Raw genomic sequence first — 6,251 nt, 5'->3', positions numbered from 1 at the left:
TGTTTACATATTTTTTCATTGTTCTCAGCTCTTCAGCTGATCATGTTTACACAACAAAACCAGCTGGTGCTTCGATGTTTACATTCAGTCCCATTGTTCTCAACCGACCACGTGCTCGACCACGTGCTTGACGATCAAGGTAATCTATAAAAAGGTTGTCGAAAATGCCTTGAAATACAAAATTGACAACTCTTGAATTTCGTCGAGCGAATCTAATCATTCGTGAAAAATACAATAATGATGTACAATTTATTCTATTGGTACTATTTCAATTTAGTTTTCAATTTTATTTGTAATCAGTAAATTTAAATTTTGTTTCATTTTTAATATATTTTTAAGATAATTCTACTTCAGTTTTAATTAAATTCAGTTCAGCTTTAATTTAATTTCAATTTGATTTTAGTTCAATTTGTGTTCGAATTAAAATTAAAATTATTAGTGGTATTGTTAAGTGCGTTAACTGCTATTCAGACCGGGATTCATAAACGTAGATTTCAGTCGCCATGATGCAACCAGCTATACTCACTGAAGCCGCTGTAACTAATGCTGCTCGCATTTTTTTTCCTGTGGAAGACGTAAATTATAAGATCATGTCAGGTTTCTTACAAAAAGTATAAGCCGAGAAGAAAAACAAAAGTTACCTGTTTAATTTTTTATTGTATCCCGTTGGTGATATAGCTCGATGATAGTCGCCGAACGATATTGAATCTTCAGTGATGGTGGCATGCAGCAGTGTTTTATCATTAACTCAATTTCTGAAAAGGAACAAGGATACATGTTAATAAAAAATCTGCGAACTGCTTCGGCGGTGTAAATCAAGGGACCCCTTCCTGAAGGTCTTTCACGTAAAAAACAATAATGTTACTAGGCACATACATTCCAAAACTTATACTTTTCATTAACTTATTAATGTTATTGCTTTTTTATATGGGATCATTCATCAGATAATGAATTAGTGTATTGATATTTTCGAATAGGTTGTTGCTTATAAGGTTTTAATTTATAAGTTTTTTTCTTTTCGTGTTGAAAGATTTATCCCACATCAAAATGATCCGGTATCATGATGATAACACTACACTGAGCAAAAAATCTATATATAGTTTATGTGTTAGCGATATAGATTTTTGCAATAGCATCAAACTAATGCGTTTTATGTGTGGACCTTATAAAAAATCTATAACGGATGACACATATAATTTATTGGGCATTACCTATTCGTTTCATTATATTTGTTGATAGAACCGAATAAACTTTTAAATATAATTCATTGAAAATGTTCAATACAAATTTACTGTAATACGAGTTGCAATATATTTTTTAGGACAAGAAAATAACAAATCATTACTCATTATTTGATTTTATTGAAGCACAAACGCGAAGAGTATATGAAATGAAATCGATAGATTTTCACACTCCGCCTATGCAGTTTCCTGCCGCTTCCGCCGATGTTCCGCTGCATTGGGGTTGAACAGTAAATGTGTGTAAATAGAATGGTGAGTTTAACCAGACGATATGAAGAGCACCATTTTCGTAAAGCTGCCGGATCACCAAGTTGTATGTCGATGTTTGCCGCTTGCGATGCATCTGCTGGCCATCGGCTTTTGTCCACTTGATATCGATGTTTGCCGCTCGCGATGCATCTGCTGGCCGTCGGCTTTTGTCCACTTGATTTGCGTTTGGATCACCAATTTGACCATCCACTTCTTCCACTCGTGCTGAATCTTGATCTAGAAGAAAAACAGAAACTACATTTACCAAAAGCATTTAATCATTATGAATAATGAGGCCATATTTACCTGCACAAATGCCAATTCTTGATGCTGCGAATTTCGGTAACACGCTTCCTCTTGCCATTTTTTCTTCTCTTCTGGTACTTCTCACGATTCGTACCGCCGAGATGGTACCAGAATCTATTACAATTACATGCATGTTTGAACATTATCCAATTTATGTGTGAGATGTTATGGTTTTCAACCATTAGTCTCCACATATATTTTCGAAAAGGGATACAAATGTTCGCGATAATACATACCTATTAAAGGTATCTGTAGGATTTTGTTAATTCAAGCTTTATCTGGTAAAAGGGCGAATGTCGCAAGAGAGAATTCTCTTCGTCGACTTCCCCTCATTTGAATAAAAGTGACAAGCAGAGGATTTCTTTGCAGTTCATCACCTCAGAATGCAAGTTCGCATTGTTTTCTATCGTTCTGAGGTGATAAACCACAAAGGAATCAGCTGCTTGTCACTTTTATTTAAAAGAGGGGAAGTTGACGAAGAGAATCCTCTCTTGCGACATTCGCCCTTATTCCAGATAGAGCTTGAATTATAAAGCCCACATAAAATGTATTGCAGGAGTTTTCTGGTTGTTCTATGTGTATTCACAAATGTAGAAAATTATTGATTTTTTTGTAGTGTAATATAGATACCTTGATAGATACTCACCACGGTACAGCGGGAAATGATCGGCCGTTGCTTGCTCGCAGAATCAGTATTGTCGGCGTAGCATCAACTTAGAATTCGGAAGTCGGGACTTCCGAACCGAACTTTCTTCCAAAATTTTATCTGTCAAACTAATTGATGTGTTGTTTAGCGCATCTTTAGGCGAATCCAGCGCACTACTTCCGAAGTTGGGAGAAAATCTGTATCTGGATCTGTATTTGGAGAAAATCCAACTTCGATATAAAAAGCGTACTAACTTTGTACCAGATAGACGATTATAAAAGGAACACTTCGTTTACTTCGTCTTCTCACTAATCACAAACAAAATTGTACACGCTCATCTAAATCCAGTCATTCTCCAAGTAAAATTAAAAGTGAATGATTTTGTTCCTTTGAATTTTTAAATTTAAATTGATCAGAACATGAATATTTCAAGACCTGCAATTAAAACATATATTTGAAAATCGGTAGAATTTTCATGTAACAATGAAAGTTATTGTTATTTTATTGTTTTCAATTGTTATTCCATCAACATAATGAATCAATGAAATATTCTAAAATTATATTTTTATTTTCTTTAAAACGGATTATCTGATCACCGAGATGGAATACTTTTATAATTTGTTTAATTTTTGGATGAGCAATAAAAAACATAAGCGAACAACTAAAATATTATAGAATGTATCGGTCACATTTAAATGTATTGTACTTTTAAAGTAAGTACAATAAAGGATTTTTACAACCGTGAAAAATCTACAATAAAAGTACAATAGATTGTATTATTTACCATACAACCAATTGAATTCCAATGGATCATACCATACAAGGAACTGTAAATTTTTATCCGGGTACGCCACGACAGCTATCGCAGAGCGTATCTAATAAATTTGGATTGGATTCCTTCAACCCTGTCGATTTAAACTTGGTGGCAAGGGCTTAAAACCACAGCAGCTGTTTTTAAAACTGGCCGAACTAGGCTGAAGTACAAGATCGTAGCACAGAGAACAGACGTTGAAGCTGAACTCGCTATGTTGTGATAACTTTTTACTGTTCATTTTGAATAACTTTGGAATGTCGACGTTATCCCGTGCATAATCAGCGCTAGCGTCATCAAAAAATGCCACTTTGCGCTAGTGTCGTTATGCATGCAAGAGCATACCAGCGCCATCGTGTTGTCAAAATGAGATTGTGAGTTGCAATGTCGACGTCGGTGGCGTTGAGGTTCGGTGTGTTTGTTTACACATGTTTTGCAAGAAATTTTGTTCGAGCCTCCATGTCTGTTCTCTGTGATCGTAGGCAGTACGGGTTGTGGATTTCAGGAGTATGTCGGAACATTATTCCAAGATTTCTATTCGCCTTACTTATTTAATTAAAATGTTCTCAAAAGTTTAGCTCTGAGTAGATAACAATAGCGAGGACTTTCACGACGTTTGTCTTTTCAAATGGTTCGCTCCGCAATGTAGGAATGTAGTAGTTCTAGAGAATTGGCGATTTTTCCCAGTGAAGGACTGTGCTTTTCTTCACGCTCAAAGTCATACTGATGTTCTTCTTATTGGCATTATATCCCCACACTGGGACAGAGCCGCCTCGAAGCTGAGTGTTCATTAAGCACTTCCACAGTTATTAATTGCGAGGTTTCTAAGCCAGGTTACCATTTTTGCATTCGTATATCATGAGGATAGCACGATGATACTTTTATGCCCAGGGAAGTCGAGACGATTTCCAATCCGAAAATTGCCTAGACCGGCACCGCGAATCGAACCCAGCCACCCTCAGCATGGTCTTGCTTTGTAGCCGCGTGTCTTACCGCACGGCTAAGGAATGCCCCCATACTGATGTAGTCATACCAACTTACGAAATGGTTGATGAAGGTCTGTAGATAATGACAATCATCGTGTGTCTTGATGAATCTGTATAAATTAAAATCATAGACGTACACCATTCTATAGCCTTACGATACAACGAAGCAGACGTCATTGAAAAACAATGAGAACAAAAGTGGTCCTAAATTACTGCCTTGCGGCACACTTGAGTTATTGCAAAACGAATAAGATTCAGGAGTGCCGATCTTGACAATCTGTTGACGGCCAGTTAGGTAGGAATCTAACCATTGATTGACATCCGTAGCTACCCTTAAACTATCCAATGAATTTTAGGTATATCGAGGTGAACTGTGAAGTCTTGTTGACATTGATCTGTTCGGGTAGAAGCCGTGTTGGTCGGGTGAGATGTGCAGTTTTGCAGCCCGAAATAGTTCGTTGCACAAAAGGATTTCAAATCCTTTGAATCCTGCACTGAGTGAGTTCACACCACAGTAGATAGTTGGAAACATTTCGTTCGTCCCCCATCTTGAAAGCGGAGAACATGATGGAATTTTTCCAGCGCTCGAGAAAAACAACCTGGGATATTGCTGTCCTGAGGTGCACGAGTGTCAACTTATTAATATGTAGTGTTTGGAACGGGCTGATCATCAATTTTGCGAACGTTCTAAATCATGGCATGTAACGTTCTGTTCCTTGCAGTGCAGAACAAAGAATATCATCGGGATTAATAGGTACGTCGGGGAACGCACTGGCAAATTGTTTGGCAAATAGGTTGCTAATTTCTTTACTTGCTGTCGCCGCTTCCTCTTCCAAATACATGCTTGATGATAAGCCGGACTCTTTCCAATTTTCATTGACGAATGATCAAAAACCTTTAAGATTTTTGCTCAGAGTCTTCTGTTTCCGTACCAAATATTGATCGTATTATGAATGCTCGTAATTAACTCTCGAAAAATCAAGCTGTTCATCATCGGTTGACGCTTTAAATGTAATACGAGTTAAGTAGAGGAGAGTGCAAGGGATCGATTGGTACTAGATTTAGGCAGCGTATCCATCAGCTATCGTGCGCCAGGAAAGGTCGGGAAAGTTGAAATCAACAAGCAGGAGAATAAATATACAAAGCCCTGTTTTTCCTTTGAGCTGTTGCTGTCTTTCTCGTGACTCAGAAAAAGCAATAATAATTGCACTTCATTCAGAAATAATTGTTCCTGAATGTCAAATGTTGAACAGCTGGGATAATGATAACTGCGATAAAAAATGACTCATGCCAAGTAAGTCGAAGTTAATCGCTCAATCAACATTGAAATGAAGTTTAAAAATAACAATAATGCATTGAAAATATGCAAAATTACTAATTCTAACCAATTTCATTTTGAAATCAATAATGAATGAAGACGTAAACATATTTTCGCAAAAATTCTAGATTGGAAATCTGACGTATTCTTTTTTTTTTCTGGAGAGGAAGGAAGATGTGTGGTACTAGCCGAGATATTAGTAAACATTGCATTGTGACGAACGGTGAATAAAGCATGACAAACCTGCATGCATACACTCACCGTGAGACTTTTCCCAATCATCCAAGTAGCCATGATGCTAGCTTACCACCAGAGTGTATGTAATTAAGAGTGGCGACATGTGCCGCATTTGACAGGTCTCCTGCTCGTTTGGAACACGATTTTGTATGGGAATGACAGATGAATTCTGTTCCGATTCTGACAGTGTCGCCACTCTTATTTACATTCACTCTGCTTACCACAATCAGTTTGGAATGTCAAACGGACTGGACGTGCAGGAACAGTGGCTGCTTGGAGTGATCTCTTTCCGCCAGTATTTTAAGTCTTCACATTCTTCATCTTCTTAATTTGCATTACATCCCTTACTGGGACATTTCAGCCTCGCAACTTGGTGTTCATTATGCTCTTCCACAGTTATCAACCACGAGGTTTCTAAGCCAAGTTACCATTTTTGCATTTGCATATCATGCACACT

General features: G+C 37.3%; 1 long non-coding RNA gene across 1 annotated transcript; it reads right to left on the bottom strand.

Annotated features, from left to right (window-relative positions):
• Nucleotides 1–289: 289 nt before the first annotated feature.
• LOC134204475 (uncharacterized) lies at nt 290–3,278 on the bottom strand. The gene is made up of 3 exons (XR_009977873.1): nt 2,443–3,278; nt 642–755; nt 290–564 (listed from the first exon to the last, which is right to left on the bottom strand). It is a non-coding gene; the product is annotated as an uncharacterized LOC134204475 (long non-coding RNA).
• Between the last annotated feature and the right edge of the window lie 2,973 nt (nt 3,279–6,251).

Source organism: Armigeres subalbatus, unplaced genomic scaffold (assembly GCF_024139115.2).
Source record: "Armigeres subalbatus isolate Guangzhou_Male unplaced genomic scaffold, GZ_Asu_2 Contig611, whole genome shotgun sequence".
NCBI lineage: Eukaryota > Metazoa > Arthropoda > Insecta > Diptera > Culicidae > Armigeres > Armigeres subalbatus.
Note: the sequence above shows the minus strand (reverse complement) of the source record. Positions and strands in the feature narration are given on the sequence as shown.